At 38.7% G+C, this 18002-nt stretch overlaps 1 protein-coding gene across 3 annotated transcripts in view; it reads right to left on the reverse strand.

Moving 5' to 3' along the window:
• FGF14 (fibroblast growth factor 14) overlaps positions 1-18002 on the reverse strand; it is a 613348-nt gene that overhangs the window by 33483 nt on the left and 561863 nt on the right. The window lies entirely within an intron of this gene.

Below are 18002 nucleotides of genomic sequence, written 5' to 3' on the forward strand. Positions count from 1 at the left end.
ATCTCCCAATAAATCACAGAACATGTAGGAAAAAACATAAACCAAACTCCCCACTCTAATTTATATAATGCTTAAAAATGAAACAAAAAAATGAAACCAAACTCCCCACCCTAACTTATGCTTTAAAAATGAATAGAAAAAAACCCGCACAAGATCATGACATATATAGAGATTTTCTAGCTAGTCGATAAAAGGTATAGTCACACCAATCTCTGTTGTACTTGGCATAGTTTAAAGACCCAAGTGACTAGTGTATGTCACTGGGCCAGCCAGGGGAAAGACCAGAGCTTGGAACCCACCAGAGCATGGGTTGCCTCTATCAAGAGTTGTTCAGTGTTCTGAGCCCCACAGGAAAGCCAATGGCAGACATGCTTACACAGGTCTCTTGGTCAAGTTCACAGCAATGAAGAACCTCTCCATTCTTCTCTGGCAGCAAACAGGTGGGCAAGTCTCTGTAAATACTCAATTCACAACCCAATGGCTTGAAATCACAGTTAAAGTCTCCCATCTCTGGGAAAATACACCAACACAAGAGTTACTGAGACAGCTTACCAAAGAGTTAGCATTGGGGAAAATCTGTTAACTCCTGTCCTTCTGATTCTGCTGATGGCATTCGATGCCAAACACAAAACAGTATGCGCTGTCGATCTGTGTAGAAGCAATATGAGGTACTGTACTGTAGATCATTCCATAGCTACAAGACTTGAATAAACTCAAGGAAAAACCAAATCCAAATGGTAGGGTCATTTCATTTGATTCCTAATAGCTCTCTTAAATATGCTTTGAAAAAGTTTGTAGAGACATGTGCTTAATTTGAGAGAGTCAAGATACATAATGCTGCATTAAATCTCACCCAGTAGTGCAATTTTTTGAAATGGCATGCCTTAAATAGGAGATTGGTGATATTTGCCTTCAGCTGGATAAATCTTCAGGGGATGAATCTTCAAATCCCATTGTGGAAAATCCTGATGTTTTGAGTGAGTTTGAGATTCCAAACAATAAATTCACTAATTCATTACAAAAAAGATAGCTTTTGTTAGAAGCATTGCACTCAAGAAAAGTATAAGGCAGGCACCATTGCCTTCTCCACTCCACATATTTTAGCTATGCATTCAAAGACTAATAAGAGATACAACCTTAGGTAACATATATAAATATAATGTTAACTGAGTCAGCTGTTGTTCATCTGTGTGGTTATGGGGAACACAGCTGAAGACATTTTAAAAATGGCAAAATTTAAACAGCTTGACCCATAAGACACTATTGTAAATGCTTTCCTAGTTAGATGCCGATAACTAGTGTAATCAACATAATTTTAATATGTTTTTTACACTTCAATACCTGTATACTTTCTATACACTTAAATACCTGTTGGAACTCTGCAATGCTCCAGTTTTCATTGAATTGCGAGGTATTAGCAATCGTCTCATTTCATCTTCCCAAATCTGTATCATATCAAATCCTACCTCCTGCCTCGCATTATTTTTCCTGTTTCCCTGAGGAATATTTTCATGCTAGTCAACGAGTTGTACTTTGGCAGGCTGCTGACACAGCCATGGGGAATATCTCTTAGTGCTGTGCCAAACACATACCCCGACTCCAGCCTCTAGCCTTCTGTCCCTTCATGAAAAGGTCAGGGGTTGTCTCTCAGACTACCAACTGTCATTTCTTCTTCCCATCACAAGGAGAGTCAAATATAGGGCAACTGGGTATGTGGGAAATCTGTAAAATGCACAGAAATGAAAGCATTTGGCCTCATGAGTTTGGTGGGGTTGGAATATGAAAGAGCAATAGGCAGGGACATGGAAGGCACAGCACATGGACCTGTGATTACAATTATAGCACACTGTTTGACCTGTGACAAAACATAAGACATAATATTTCCCAGCCAGTCATTCCCAGCTGTGGCAAGGCCAGCAGAAAGTCAGGAAGAACTTTCGTTTATCACCAATTGGAATAAAAAAGTTAGTTGACTCAGCTGGACTCAATATACCAATATTAATATGTAATCTGACCAACCTATTGGATTTAATAGTATTTTTTTGAAAAGATGTTATTTATTTATTTGAGAGAGAGAGAGAGCAAGTGAGTGAGTGAGAGGGAGCATGAGTAGGGGGAGGGGCAGAGAGAGAGAGAGAGAGAAACAGACTCCTCAATAATCAGGGAGCCCAATGTGGGGCTCAATCCTGGGACTCCAGGATCATGACCTAAGCCGAAGGCAGATGCTCAACCAGCTGAGTCACTCAGGAGCCCCTGGATTTAATAGTATTTTAAAAAAATATTTATTTATTTATTTGAGAGAGAGAGGGAGGGAGAACAAGCACAAGCAGGGAGGAGGAGAGAGACTCTCAAGCAGATTCCCACTGAGCACGGACCCATCTCAGGGCTTAATCTCATTACTCTAAGATCATAACCCTGAGATCATGATCTGAGCCAAAGCTAAGAATTGAACACTCAACCAACTGAACCACCCAGGCACCCCAGGATTTAATAGTATTATAAGAGCCTACTTTTTTCCCTAAAGTAGTATGATACTTCACTTATGAACTTTAAACTGGAATGGTGCAAGAGGAGCCTGTGAATAGAGACTTCAGGTATGAAATTTGTTCCTACCTCTACCCCATTTCCTCTCCAGTTTTAATTTAGGATGATGTACTTATCCTCCCAAAGGAGGGGCAGACCAAGGTGGGAGGGCTAGTAAGAGTGTGTCTCATCAGAAATCGTGTTTCATCACTGACATCGTTTAGAATGGTAGTAAAAAGCAGAGTAAATTTTAGTTGGCTTTATTATTGTTATTTCTTACACCTCTACAAGGGACTATCCTCTTGCCTAAGCCCAGGAGCCACTTCCACTGACCTGCTTCCTCTTTGTAGTGGGTCTCAAAGCTGCTCCACACTTCAGGGCTTTAATTTGCATGTGACAATTTCAGTACCTGTTCCTACTACCTCCCAGAGTTGTGAAGATGAATGTGATAATGGTGAGAAACTGTTTGTTAATTGTCAAGCAAATTGCAATAGTTAAGTTCTTGATTATATTGGGGTGTGGAGCAGTGAATGTGAAGGAAAACTGGAACTTGCCTTCAGGTTCTAACCCTATCTTTGCTCCTGGTTTAGATTAGTCCTCTAAACCATAAGTGAGTAACAGATGACATGAGACTGACTAGTTTGAGAGCCAACTTCTTCATTCCCTGTGCTTATTCTAAAACAGAGTATCTCAGGGATGCCTGGGTGGCTCAGCAGTTGGGTATCTGCCTTTGGCTCAGGGCATGATCCCAGGGTCCCAATATCGAGTCCCGCATCGGGCTCCCTGCATGGAGCCTGATTCTCCCTCTGCCTATATCTCTGCCTCTCTCTGTGTCTCTCATGAATAAATGAGTAAAATCTTTAAAAATAATAATAATAAAAATAAAACAGAGTATCTCAACTTGGCACCACTAACATTGTGGACCAAATAATTCTTTGCCATAGGGGCCATACTCTGCACTGAAAGATGTTTAGCAGAGGCCCTGGCCTCTACCCATGAGAAGCCATCAACATCCCTGTCTTGAGTTGTATCAAATAAGGTGTCTCCAAATATTGCTTTAAGTTCCCTTGGGCAGGGGAAGCAAAATTATCCCAGGTTAATAACTGCTCTAAAGAAATGTCACTATTTAGGAACAAGATGAGAAAAGGTGAAGTAAAGGAAATTAGAAGTTTTTTGAAATTTTTATTTTCCAAGAATCTCAAACTTACTTTTTTTTAGGCAAATAATTGTACATTTTCAAACTGCTTATGTGGAGTGTAATTTGACCTTGAGTGAGAATTAGCATTTTAATATGCCAAAGTGATAGTGGTAACCCTGGGTTCAATATAATTACTCATGGACAGTAATTTCCCCCATCTAGATTCTCCATGTATCTGCCATAACGTGATGCTTCATGCATACAATATATGACTGGCATGTTGTGAGCCAACAGCTCTCTTTGTTCCATTTTGATTGAGTTCATAATTCTACAATATATATGAAGGCAGTAGCAAGGAGTGAATTAGATCAGTAGGATTAAACAGTAGACCAGGTGATATGACTCTGTTTCTGGCATATGTATTCCTTCCATTAATTCTATTGTTTTCCCTTCCTTTTTCATAGCTCAGTCATAGGGAATATGAGTTAATGAATTAATAAAGTTTGAATTGGCTATCAAAAAACTCAGACAAAAGAAAAAACAGAAATAAGTTTAAAAATCTCCTGTATATGCCAATTATGTACAAAACCTTATTTGGCCAAAAGCTGTAAATCCATGAAGCTTCTAAATGGCACGATCCAACAACTGAAAATGTTGATCACTGGGATCACTCCCACAGATTATGATGATAGCAGTAAAAGAAAACTCTGCTCTCAACTTTCAAAATGGTCTAGAAAACAAGGGAAGCTTCCACCACCTGTTATATGTTTCCCACTCTTCCCCTAACAGAATCTCTATTTTCCAAGTTAATGTTTCACCCTACAGATTCCTAAACTGTGGAACTGAAGATTACATAGATGGATCAGCATATAAAACAAAGCCTAATGAGCACATCTAGAAGCCTTTTATTTCTTGAACAAATCTATGAAGATTATGTTTCCAAAAGTCAAGAGGGTCAGTAATTTGAAAAACAGGACTCAATAGCCATTGATCCAGATCTACATTTGTATAACCAGACGCTGTACAAGATGGCACACTATATTTCAAATGAAAGATATTCAATATGGGTAACAATCATCAATTTAAAAAATAGTCATTGCAAGAGGCCCACCAAATCAAGGTACATGTTGTATGTTCCCTGATGAAGTTCTTTGAGGGGTAGAGAAATACCTTGTGCTATATTCAGGTGAGTAACCACACATTCTTCCTTTCTCTCTTTCTCTCTTTCCAGTGCTTACCGAAGGCTTGCATGAGCCAGAAATGATGTTAGATGTTCACACACAGGCCTGAATAAGTCACTCTGCCTTCAAAGATTTCACAAACTGTGGGGGAAATGGGTATGTAGTGGACTTTTGCAGCATGTGATTAGTGGGATTACAACAGTGATAAAAGATGCAAACTATACACAGAGGATGTGGGTAGGAGAAAGTTTTAGGGACAGTGTTGACCAACTTCAAAAGCTGCAGAGAAGACAAGTGATGTGAGCCTGTACTGGGCTCACTAGGGTCTTCCCAAAATTCATGTTCACTTGGAATTTCACAATGTGACTTAGAAGCAGGGTCTTTGCAGATAAAATTAGTTAAGTTAGATTCAGGTCACACTGGATTAGGGTGGGCCCTAAATACAAGGACTGACATCCTTATAAGGTAAGAATACATGAAGAAGTAGACATACACAGTGGGGAGGAGGCCATGTGAAGACAGAGACAGAGACTGAGGTGCTGAATCCATAAGCCAAGGAATGCCAAGGATTGCCACCAACCACCAGAAGCCAGGAGAGAGGTATGAGGCAGATTCTTCCTAGAACTTCCAGAAAGAACCAACCATGCAGATACCTGGATTTTAGATTTATGGCCTCCAGAAGTGTGAGGCAATAAATTCCTGTTGCTTTAAGCCCCACCATGTGTGGTAATATTTTACAGCAGACTAAGGAAACCAAACACTAGAACTGAAATAAGCTTTTTCTCTAGTATCCTATTTAGGCATATCCTTAACAAAAAGGAGAATTTCCCTATCTCAAACATGACAGTCCTTACTTTACTGAGCCAGAAATACAATTTATTACTCTCCTGGAATTTTTGTGTTTATCCTCTCATTTTATATCCACAAGAGATAAAATGAGAGCTCTTCTCAAGTGCCCTAAATTATTTCAGGCTTTACATCTCTCTTTGTTCCAAATCTTTTTCTAGCCACCTATGTGATGCTGAATTAATACAGACTATGATTCCTATTTATAAGGAAGCCACTTGTTCTATTGTAAGGAGACATGACAGGCCACCATCACTGCATTTGATAATCACCTGGAGAGCTGTTTTAAATACCTAGACCAGGATTTTGGCCCCGGGAGATTCTGATTTAATTGGTCTGGTGAGATACTAGGTCATACTTAAAAAAAAAAAAAAAAAAAGTCTTTCCAGGGTTTCAGAAGTGTAGCCCCAGCCTGAGAACCACCAATATAGAGCAAGGCTTTGCTAGAAGCAGATAAGCTGAAACAAAGATTATTAAATGATCCCCTGAAGGCACTAAATTGAAAATACAAATAAAATCCAAGAATGAGCTCTAAATTTACTGAATCTATCATAAACTCATGCAATATTTTGCCCCAAAATGATTTCAAAAGAAAAGGTTAAGTAAAAGATCATACAATGCAACCTGGATCTGAGAGTTAGCAATATCATTGACTTGGGGCCACAGTTGAGAGGAGAGGGACTTGTCCTCTCAGAGTGGTAGAAATAATGGGTAAGGACTTAAAGACCATAAAATCACTATCATTATGCTACCCTTTGAGGATCCTTTGGGGTCAAACCTCTTCAAAGTAACCAACCAAACAGAAGAGAAAAATAGTCACTTTTGTTATCAAGTGCATTCTTCTAGAAATGATTATATTGCCTTTTTTACATTTTTAAGTGTGGATTTAAATATCTTGTTATACAAATGAGGTACTTTTAAATACAAAATTGAGACTATATCTTCACAGTCTAAAATATCTTTCTCATTTCCTCCTTGATGCCCACATTTATATTTTATTGCTTATGCAATTTAGAAGAAAACACTGTTGTTTCTGAGATGAACATAAAAGGAAACCATAAAAGTCAACAAGTAGACATTTTGGTGTGAGCAGGGAGGTCTCTAATTGCACATAAGAAAAATATCTGTTATTTTTAGAACCATGCATCTTTAAAAAACATTTTACTCCAAAAAGAGTAAATCAAGCATTAAAAAAATGTGAATATCCACATAAAAAGAAATTTTTTAAAAGATTTTATTTATTTATCCATGAGAGACAAAGAGAGAGAGAGAGAGAGAGAGAGAGAGAGAGAGGCAGAGACACAGACAGAGGGAAAAGCAGGCTCCATGCAGGGAGCCTGATGTGGGACTTGATCCCTGGACTCCAGGATCACGCCCTGGGCCAAAGGCAGATGCTAAACCACTGAGCCACCCAGGTGTCCCAAAAGAAAGTGTTTTTAAAGGTACATTTGAGGTTTTTATTCCTGTGAATTTTCCTACATTTGTGATGGCAGTATCCTTTATAAATGTTGAATCTGATCAGTACTTTTGTCCAAAACATTCACATGGACTAATGTGTGTTGACATATTCAGAATAAATGATATCAGTAATTTGTATTTTGCTATAAATGTATATTTCCAACTTATCACAGTGCATATTAATAAAACTTGAAGGTACTCAAGTTTTTTAACTGGAATGTTAAGTATTGTTTTATAAGTGGGTCTTAGTAAAACAAAAGTTGAGGGGCAGCTGGGTGACACAGTCAAGCATCTGACTCTTGGTTTCTGGCTCAGATCATTAGCCCAGGGTCATGAGATTGAACTCTGTGTTGGGCTCTGCACTTAGTCTGCTTGAGATTCTCTCTCCCTAAGCCCACCCCACTCATGCTCTTCCCCTCTCTCTCTAAAATAAATGGATAGACCTTTAAAGAAATAAACATTTGAATAATACATGACAGGTTAAATTGTACTTGATAATTAAAAAATAAATGTTACATTTTAAAAAGAATTAGCCCGAAATATTGGTATTAGTCCTATTATCTAACCTGAGAGTTGAGAATAATTATTAATAAGACAAACCATATCCCCTAATTATTTTTTTATATGAAGCTTCTGTAACTACAAGACAGCATGTAAATTATATGTTGATTGGGCAGCCCGGATGGCTCAGCAGTTTAATGCTGCCTTCAGCTCAGGGCGTGATCCTGGAGACCTGAGATCGAGTCCCACGTGGGGCTCCCTGCATGCAGCCTGCTTCTCCCTCTGCCTGTCTCTCTTTCTCTATCTCTCATGAATAAATAAATAAAATCTTCAAAAAATTATATGCTGATAAGTAATTATTATTAAATTGCATAGTGTAAAATATCAGTAAGATGCTAAAAAATCTAAAATGACTTAATAGGATATTAAGATATCAAATATGATGCTTTATTTTTGTTGTTGTTGGTTCAGAGAATGTGGATACAATATAGTGCATTTCTAAACAATCCAATTAGTAGTATTCAAATATTTCAGTGTGCCAGGAACATAATCTGGAATCAAATAATGATATAGAACTGACTATCAAGGAAATCACTGGGGATATACACAACAAACAGCAAAAAACAGAAAGATTTGAAACCAAATGAAAATAAAAACAATGCATCAAAAGTATTTTTCAACTGCCAGTATACAGGTTTCCCCTGCTATCTGAAGGTAGGGTGATGTTAAGAAACCTTTCCTATGCCAAAATGGTGTAACATAAGGAAATGATTGCCACTAATGTACACGGAAAAGTTTTTGAGCATTCTCAGACCCAAAATATCACCTCTCCTAGGCTTCTTGATACTTTAGGACACATCTTGCTAATAGATGCACAAAAAACAAAAAACAAAAACAAAAAACAACAACAACAAAAACCCAGATGCTCACAGATACAGTAAAAGCTCTGGTTGGGATGCATGCTGCCTCTACAATGGTTTACTACAAAATGAAGCCTGAATGTTATCTATTTTTGCCTTGTTTCATCAAATTGAAAATTCTCTTTCAATTTCTTTAGTGAAAGCGGCTACTAATGTAGGTCTTCCAAAAAAGCGGCATACTGGAGGGTATTATGCTGAGTGAAATAAGTCAACCGGAGAAGGACAAACATATGGTCTCATTCATTTGGGGAATATAAATAATAGTGAAAGGGAATAGAAGGGAAGGGAGAAGAAATGGGTGGGAAATATCAGAAAGGGAGACAGAACATGAAGACTCCTAACTCTGGGAAACGAACTAGGGGTGGTGGAAGGGGAGGTGGTTGGGGGTGGGGGTGAATGGGTGACGGGCACTGAGGGGGGCACTTGACGGGATGAGCACTGGGTGTTATTCTGTATGTTGGCAAATTGAACACCAATTAAAAAAAAGCAGTGTAAACAAACTTTTGAAAAGTCAAGATATTGTAATACATATAAGTTCTAAGGATTTTTAGAGGATGCTTAGAAGTGCATGAGTATCTTATCTACAGTGCAAAGGGATGTTTTGGGGCAATCATTGTGGATCTTCATACTTCCCCACCAGGTTGAAAGAGTCCTCTCAACAGGCTCAGCTTCAGTGGGTATGTCATTAGTGTGCTTTGGCATTCTATAGCTACATGCAGATTGTACACGGAGGGTGTAGAGAAACCTCAGCAAATACATCGAGGCTAGTAAGACACATGAGAAAAAGGTTAATGTAGTGTGCAGCAACGTTTTAATTATTTCATGTGATAAGTGACCCTTTATTCTTTCAAATATTGACCTGAGAGAAAAGTTCTTTTGTTATGGCTAGGGCTAAAAATCAACATTAGAGCATTAGTGGATAATTACCATTTATGTGGACCAATTTTACTAAATGGTAAGTCTACTCACATGAACAAAATGAAAACTTTGAACATGACATAGGGACCTTCTGTGAAATTATATTTACTCAGAATTTTAGACTTATGTATCTTTTTTACTCAATCAGGGATGTTGTAATACTGAATATTTACTGGGTCCCCAATATATAATATATCATCCAATTCTCTGATCTATGAATTTAAAGAATGGATTGACAGACATTGGTAAAACTCTCAAGTTTTCAACTTGAGTTTTGAGAACTCTAGGTGTTCCACATATTTGATTTTGACTTCTTTCCAAAACATACTTTAATGACTTTCAAAATAAAAATCTAAAAAAATAACTTAAAGGGAACCAACTTTTAAAAAATTCTTAAATTGGGATGCCTGGGTGGCTCAGCAGTTTGAGCATCTGCCTCCAGCTCAGGGCATGATCCCGGGTCTGGGGATCGAGTCCCGCATCAGATCAGGTTTGCCTGCATGGATCCTGCTTCTCACTCTGCCTCTCTCTTTGTGTCTCTCATGAATAAATAAACAAAATCTTAAAAAATAAATAAATAAAATAAAAAATTATTAAATTGTTAAGGATTTATACCACTTTGATTTGAATAGACATTTATTTAAAAATAATGCTTTCAAAAAGATGCTTGCCTTTGATGCATTTAAATAAATAAATAAATAAATAAATAAATAAATAAATAAATAAATAAATAAATAACTAGTTAAAATATGGCAGCACATTCACATTCACAGGGAAGAAGAGGTGTTGTTGAGATAGGGCATGGATTATTGTGTTGATAAGGACACAGGGATACTCCCTACACCAGAGACAGTTGCCTGTACCACAAAAAACCTTCAGAGAAGTAAGGAATGTAGAATGTCAAAACTGCAAAATCGAAAAGCTGACTCACTGTTATTTATTAATTAATCCACCACAGTTTCATATAATTAACACAGTCATCTTTGAATGGAGAAACAAAAATTTTCCAATATTGCTCCACATAGATATGTCTTCTGAAGAGACTATCTTTAAGCCACCGTATGAGGACAGAACTTTTCATGCAGAGGAAACTCAGCATCACATTTTGGGGTTAGTGCTCTCTTTTCTCTTATGGTGGAAAGCCTTCGTTTTCTTATTGAAAACTACATCTGAAACTAATGATGTATTATGTTGGCTAATTGAATTTAAATAAAAAAAAAGAAAGACTTTGGTTTCTATAATTCCCATTTATCCTTAGTTGAAAGTGGGCGAGATTTTCTGCTAATTAAATTTGAATTCTCTCTAATTGGCAAGTTTAAGACAATGACAAGAATAAATAGTATATTGCACCCAAAATAAGGTTGACATATCTGTAAATATGTAAATATATCTGTAAAACAGATATGTCACTTAATGAAGCAATATTAAGAAAAAGGAATCCACAAATCACTCAAGTTAAAAGCATAAATAAATTGTACATTACACAAGTTAGAAAATAAGACTTCTCTTTTATTGGACACATGCTTGAAAAAAGCCTGGAAGGGGTACTGCTTGTAGAATTGAAGATAATTTTCTTGTTTAGAAGAGGCAAAAGAGGGATCCCTGGTGGCTCAGTGGTTTGGTGCCCGCCTTTTGCCCAGGGTGTGATCCCGGAGTCCCGAGATCGAGTCCTGCGTCCCACGTCGGGCTCCCTGCATGGAGCCTGCTTCTCCCTCTGCCTATGTCTCTGCCTCTCTCTCTCTCTCTCTCTCTCTCTCTCTCTCTCTCTCTGTCTCTCATGAATAAATAAATAAAATCTTTAAAAAAAAAGAGGCAAAATGGACTCAATGAAGAATTGAAATAACAGAGTATTCCTAAGTAATGAATTTGGCTTAGTTCTTTTTTTTTTAAAGACTTTATTTATTTATTCATGAGAGATACAGAGAGTGAGGCAGAGACAGAGGCAGAGGGAGAAACAGGCTTCCTACAGGGAGCCTGATGTGAAACCCGATTCCGGGACTCCAGGATGACGACCTGGGCCAAAGGCAGGTGCTCAACCGCTGAGCCACCCAGGCATCCCAGCCTAGTTCTTTATAATCAGTCTATTCACTGTTGGTTTCTACACATTTAAAAAACTACATTGCAGAAGAGACTTCATGAAGCCATTGTCTTAGATAAAGGCATGTTCTGACAACTGTTCAACTTTATTTTTTATTTTTATTTTTTTAAAGATTTTTATTTATTTATTTATTCATGAGAGACACAGAGAAAGAGGCAGAGATGGGCAGAGGGAGAAGCAGGCTCCCCCCTGGGAGCCTAATGCAGAACTCCAACCCAGGACCCCCGGATCACACCCTGAGCCAAAGGGAGGCGCTGAACCACTGAGCCACCCAAATGTCCCAACTGTTCAATTGTAATGAGCCATTTTGTGTGGCTTTTGGACTGGTATTTGATGATTTTCTTCCTTCCATGAGTGAATGAGGAGGGTTAAACCACTGGTTTATACCAGTGTATGTTCTGCATTTCCTTCTCTGCACATCTAGAAGAAAAGGATTTTTTAAAACTCAGCATAATGCTTTCAAACATATTGGATCATAAAACTTTTAATGCAGAGAAATTTCTTTGAAATTCAGGAACTTAAGGGAAAGTTTTAGTTGGTAGAGCATGTGACTCTTAATCTTGGGGTTGTGAGTTCAAGCCCCATGTTGAACATTGAGATTTCTTAAAAATAAAATTTTTTTTAAAAAGGGGTTCAAAGAAATGCTAGCAGGTTAGAATGATGGGAGAAAATGGCAAAAAAAAAATTGAGGAACATGGATGTGAAATTTTCCTTAAAGTTGACCGTACACATGTAGACTCTCACAGTTCTATGGTTGCAGAATGGAGAAGGTCAAGCTTAAGAAAAGCTCATGATAAAACAACTGATTGCCAGAAAGACTAGTTTAACTGGAACACATTAATACAGGTGAATGTCTTGATGTGAGCAATGGTTCTACTGCATTTGTTTTGAAATTGAAACCAGTAGACTTGTGCTAAAATTCTGTTACACTTATGATTATTATCTAAGTATCACCTATAACAATTTTTAACTGTATGCCAACTCCACTAGATTAAAAAAGATACAGGGGAAATATCTTACTTATCTTGTTCCCTCCAGCATTCCAGGATTTTGCTCTGAGCGTGGCAGGTAGTAGGCCCTCAATCAGTAACTGTTGAATCAATTAGTAAGGTATGTGGCTTACCCTCTCTGGGCCTGGGCTTCTCATTTGTAAAATCAAGAACCTGAAGTTGCTGTGTGTCTAAAATAAGACAGTGTGTGGAAGTGCTTTGGAAACTCCAAAGTGCAATAGATAACTAAGAAATTGCTACTATTATCAATAGACACTACCAATGAGGCTTAAGGAAACAGACGATTTATCCCAAAAAAGCTGAGATTAGTGAAATGTTATAGTTCTTTCTGATTATTTGCAGAAGTATTGTATAAAACAGATTGGACCCACTTTATATATTGTTCCAGAGGGTGGGCCAGGGGCCATTGGCCAAACAGATGTGTCTTAAAGTAAGGACAATCTGTCATTAGTGTATTCTATAATGCTATATCAGGGAAAATCAGTGAAGATTCCAGAATTTCTCAGTGTAGGGATTTAAAGGGTAAAGCAGTCTGGTGGTAGAGTGGGGGTAGGGGTGATCAATCCATCTGGAAGCAAGTCCAGTAAGCACAATGTTTCACTCAGCTTTCATATGTGTTTACCATGGCCAAAGGGACTGAAGGAGATTATGTTGGTTCTGAAGTCCTGCCTACCCCCACCTCCATTCCCATCTCTGGCCACAGCTGGACACCACCATTGGTGGAAATGTTCAAACAGAGCCTAATATGGATAATAAAGCAAATCCTGAACTGGACAAGAGGGGACCTTGGAACTCTAAGGTCACATCCAACTGTAAGTCTCTGGATATAAGCTGGAGAGAGTAAAATTTTTGAATTTGGTAGGAATAAATGAGCCTTAAAAAAACTGGAAGGGCTATAAGCTCCTCTTTTAGCTGCCCTGTAATAGAGAAAACAGAATTCAAGTAACAATTTATATTGGTTACACCTCCCACCTTCCTAAAAAAAAAAAACTCACTATATAAAATTCTATATAGGAAATAATATGGGACGCCTGGGTGGCTCAGTGGTTGAGTGTCTGCCTTTGGCTCAGGGCATGATCCCAGGGTCCCAATATCGAGTCCCGCATCGGGCTCCCTGCATGGAGCCTGCTTCTCCCCCTGCCTATGTCTCTGCCTCCCTGTGTCTCTCACAAGTAAATAAATAAAATCTTAAAAAAAAGAAATAATATAATTTTGAATTAAGATATAAACATGACTTTTTGTAGATATAATACATATACATGGAAAACCAAACACAATTACATAGGACAGCTCTCCTAGTCACGTATTTTATTTCAACATTTATGTGAACTTAGTTGTCAAATGCATTTAACCCACAGAAAACCCTGAGTGATTTGATGAACCTTAAATCCACTGAGAATCTGTCTTCTCAAAAAAAAATGCATGTTTTTAGAAAACCATTTGGCCCAAAGATAATATAAGGGAAAGCTTTTCCCATTTAAATAGCTGCTATTTTTATAAATGGAACAAAATCAACTTCTCCATAAGGAGAAAACACACTCTTGGGAAGAGCTGAGAAATTCTGAGAGGTAAGGGGAGGGGAGGTGTTAGGGTTGCCAAGGAGTTTTCTCTTATATTCCAGCAATGCATCTTCACATCTTCTGGAAGAAAAGAGATGCATGAGACTTATTTCCTATATCCTAGCCACTGAACAGAACCCCTGTGTAGGTTAGTATAGCAAAGAGCGAAGTCGTAAGGGAGGGAGGGGATACTAAGGGAAAAGTGCCTGAAGAGTTTCATCGAAGTCGACAGGTAATGTAAAATGTAATTGGAAAGGTGAAGAGGCTGGTCTCCTTGATGCCAGTATATGCTCTCCTTCGATATTAATGGCCACGGAGCCAATGAGAAAAAGCATCTTTACCCTTCACAATTATTAATTGCTACCAATTGTACACACAGGCTAGAATGCTCCAGTCACATACACAGACTTCTCCCCTGGAAATAATGTTATTTCTAAGAGTAATTATAAAATATGTCACATGACAGTATTTTTCCAGGACGAAGAAATTCATGAAAACATTATACAGCTCCCCCAAATTAAATACCAGCCCAGTGGATAGGGACTACTTCCTGAGGTTCCACTTTCATATTCACAGGACACATTTAGTGGCCCCATTAACATAGGTGAAAATTATCCCAGAAAAGATGTCCCTGCCCTCAATGCTTCCCATTCTTATCAGTGGAAGTAGGGGGCAAGCATCTGGCCACTTCTGTCTCTGAGTGAAAGCTTGCCATTTGACTGCATCTGTCCCTTTGTCAGCCAGAATGTGAAGATACTACGTTTGGGACTGGGCTCCAGAGAGGTGGTTGCTCTGAGAAACACCAAACACCAAACTGGCTTGGTGTTATTACAGCCATCTTCACTTGAAGCCATAATTAGGAGGATGCGTTTCTCAAGGGCAATGTCTAGGGAGCGCACAGATAATAATCAGAGTTGATTTTCTCCTGAAGCTTGCCATTCAGGGACTCCGTTTCCAATTCAGGGATATCACACAAAATCCCCTCTCAATTTCTACAGATCATTGTCATATCTCAGCTGGCAACAGGCAGCTTTCAAGCTGACCTCTTGAAAATGTAGAAGGCTAGTGCTCCAGATGCGGTCAGTGAAAGCTGAGGGGTGCTGAAGGAAATCCTAGCCACTGAACAGAACCCACATTTCAAGGCTCAAGCCCATGCTGAGGTCTATGTCATAGAGCTCTCTTCTGGGGGCCCCCCAGTAATGCCTGTCCTACACAAAGCCTTAAAACACGCAACACTCCTCCTACTGAAACATGTAATTAGGGTCCAGAGAACCATGGGCATTGACATCCACTTTCTTCCCCAGCCAGCTCAGAGTCCAGGCCATTGCTGACCTGACACAACATTCCCAGGAGCCCAGATGCTGCCCGAGAGGAGGTGTAAGAGCAAGCATGGCTCTTCCTCCCTGCAGAAGGACATAGGAAGTTAGCTACAAGTGGAGGAAAAAAAAAAAGTTGACAAAAAAGAATGAGAAAAATAGGCTTTGGTTCATGAGTTCTTGTACTTCATGGGGTCTTTAAAACAGGCTGGATAGGCGATTCAGATGATCTACAGCAGAATAAAGCAAATGACTCCATTTCCGAAGGGAGAGTCCTGACACAGTGAGTGCCATTGTTCGAGTCACATTAAGAACAGCACACACTGCAAATGCTTTTTCTCCTGATTCTTTGTCTTATCTCTTCATCTAACTTGCTGGCACAGACTGCCAATGTCTTTATATATATATATATATATATATATATATATATATATATATATATATATTTATTTATTTTTTATTGGTGTTCAATTTGCCAACATACAGAATAACACCCAGTGCTCATCCCATCAAGTGCTCCTCTCAGTGCCCGTCACCCCCACCCCCCCACCTCCTTTTCTACCACCTCTAGTTCGTTTCCCAGAGTTAGGAGTCTCTCATGTTCTTTCTCCCTTTCTGATATTTCCCACTCATTTTTTCTCCTTTCTCCTTTATTCCCTTTCACTATTTTTTATATTCCCCAAATGAATGAGACCATATAATATTTGTCCTTCTCCAATTGACTTATTTCACTCAGCATAAAACCCTCCAGTTCCATCCACGTTGAAGAAAATGGTGGGTATTTGTCGTTTCTAATGGCTGAGTAATATTCCATTATATACATATACCACAGCTTCTTTATCCATTCATCTTTCGATGGACACTGAGGCTCCTTCCACGGTTTGGCTATTGTGGACATTGCTGCTATAAACATCGGGGTGCAGGTGTCCCGCCATTTCACTACATCTGTATCTTTGGGGTAAATCCCCAGCAGGGCAATTGCTGGGTCATAGGTCAGATCTATTTTTAACTCTTTGAGGAGCCTCCACACAGTTTTCCAGAGTGGCTGCACCAGTTCACATTCCCACCAACAGTGCAAGAGGGTTCCCCTTCCTCCACATCCTCTCCAACATTGATTGTTTCCTACCTTGTTTATTTTCCCCATTCTCACTGGTGTGAGGTGGGATCTCATTGTGGTTTTGATTTGTATTTCCCTGATGGCCAGTGATGTTGAGCATTTTCTCATGTGCTTGTTGGCCATGTCTAGGTCTTCCTCTGTGAGATTTCTGTTCATGTCTTTTGCCCATTTCATGATTGGATTGTTTGTTTCTTTGCTGTTGAGTTTAATAAGTTCTTTATATATCTTGGATACTAGCCCTTTATCTGATACGTCATTTGCAAATATCTTCTTCCATTCTGTAGGTTGTCTTTTAGTACTAGAAGTCCTAGCCTCGGCAATCAGACAACAAAAAGAAATAAAAGGCATTCAAATAGGCAAAGAAGTCAACCTCTCCCTCTTCGCAGATGACATGATACTCTACATAGAAAAACCCAAAAGACTCCACCCCAAGATTGCTAGAACTCATACAGCAATTTGGTAGCGTGGCAGGATACAAAATCAATGCCCAGAAGTCAGTGGCATTTCTATACACTAACAATGAGACTGAAGAAAGAGAAATTAAGGAGTCAATCCCATTTACAATTGCACCCAGAAGCATAAAATACCTAGGAATAAACCTAACCAAAGACGTAAAGGATCTATACCCTAAAACCTACAGAACACTTCTGAAAGGAATTGAGGAAGACACAAAGAGATGGAAAAATATTCCATGTTCATGGATTGGCAGAATTAATATTGTGAAAATGTCAATGTTACCCAGGGCAATTTACACGTTTAATGCAATCCCTATCAAAATACCATGGACTTTCTTCAGAGAGTTGGAACAAATTATCTTAAGATTTGTGTAGAATCAGAAAAGACCCCGAAAAGCCAGGGTAATATTAAAAAAGAAAACCATAGCTGGGGGCATCACAATGCCAGATTTCAGGTTGTACTACAAAGCTGTGGTCATCAAGACAGTGTGGTACTGGCACAAAAACCGACACACAGATCAATGGAACATAAGAATCCAGAAGTGGACCCTCAACTTTATGGTCAACTAATATTTGACAAAGGAGGAAAGACTATCCACTGGAAAAAAGACAGTCTTTTCAATAGATGGTGCTGGGAAAATTGGACATCCACATGCAGAAGAATGAAACTAGACCACTCTCTTGCACCATACACAAAGATAAACTCAAAATGGATGAAAGATCTAAATGTGAGACAAGATCCCATCAAAATCCTAGAGGAGAACACAGGCAACACCCTTTTTGAACTTGGCCACAGTAACTTCTTGCAAGATACATCCATGAAGGCAAGAGAAACAAAAGCAAAATGAACTATTGGGACTTCATCAAGATAAAAAGACATGAAGAGAAATCTCACAGAGGAAGACATAGACATGGCCAACATGCACATGAGAAAATGCTCTGCATCACTTGCCATCAGGGAA

Source organism: Nyctereutes procyonoides, unplaced genomic scaffold, assembly GCF_905146905.1.
Source record: "Nyctereutes procyonoides isolate TBG_1078 unplaced genomic scaffold, NYPRO_anot_genome, whole genome shotgun sequence".
Taxonomy (NCBI): Eukaryota; Metazoa; Chordata; class Mammalia; order Carnivora; family Canidae; genus Nyctereutes; species Nyctereutes procyonoides.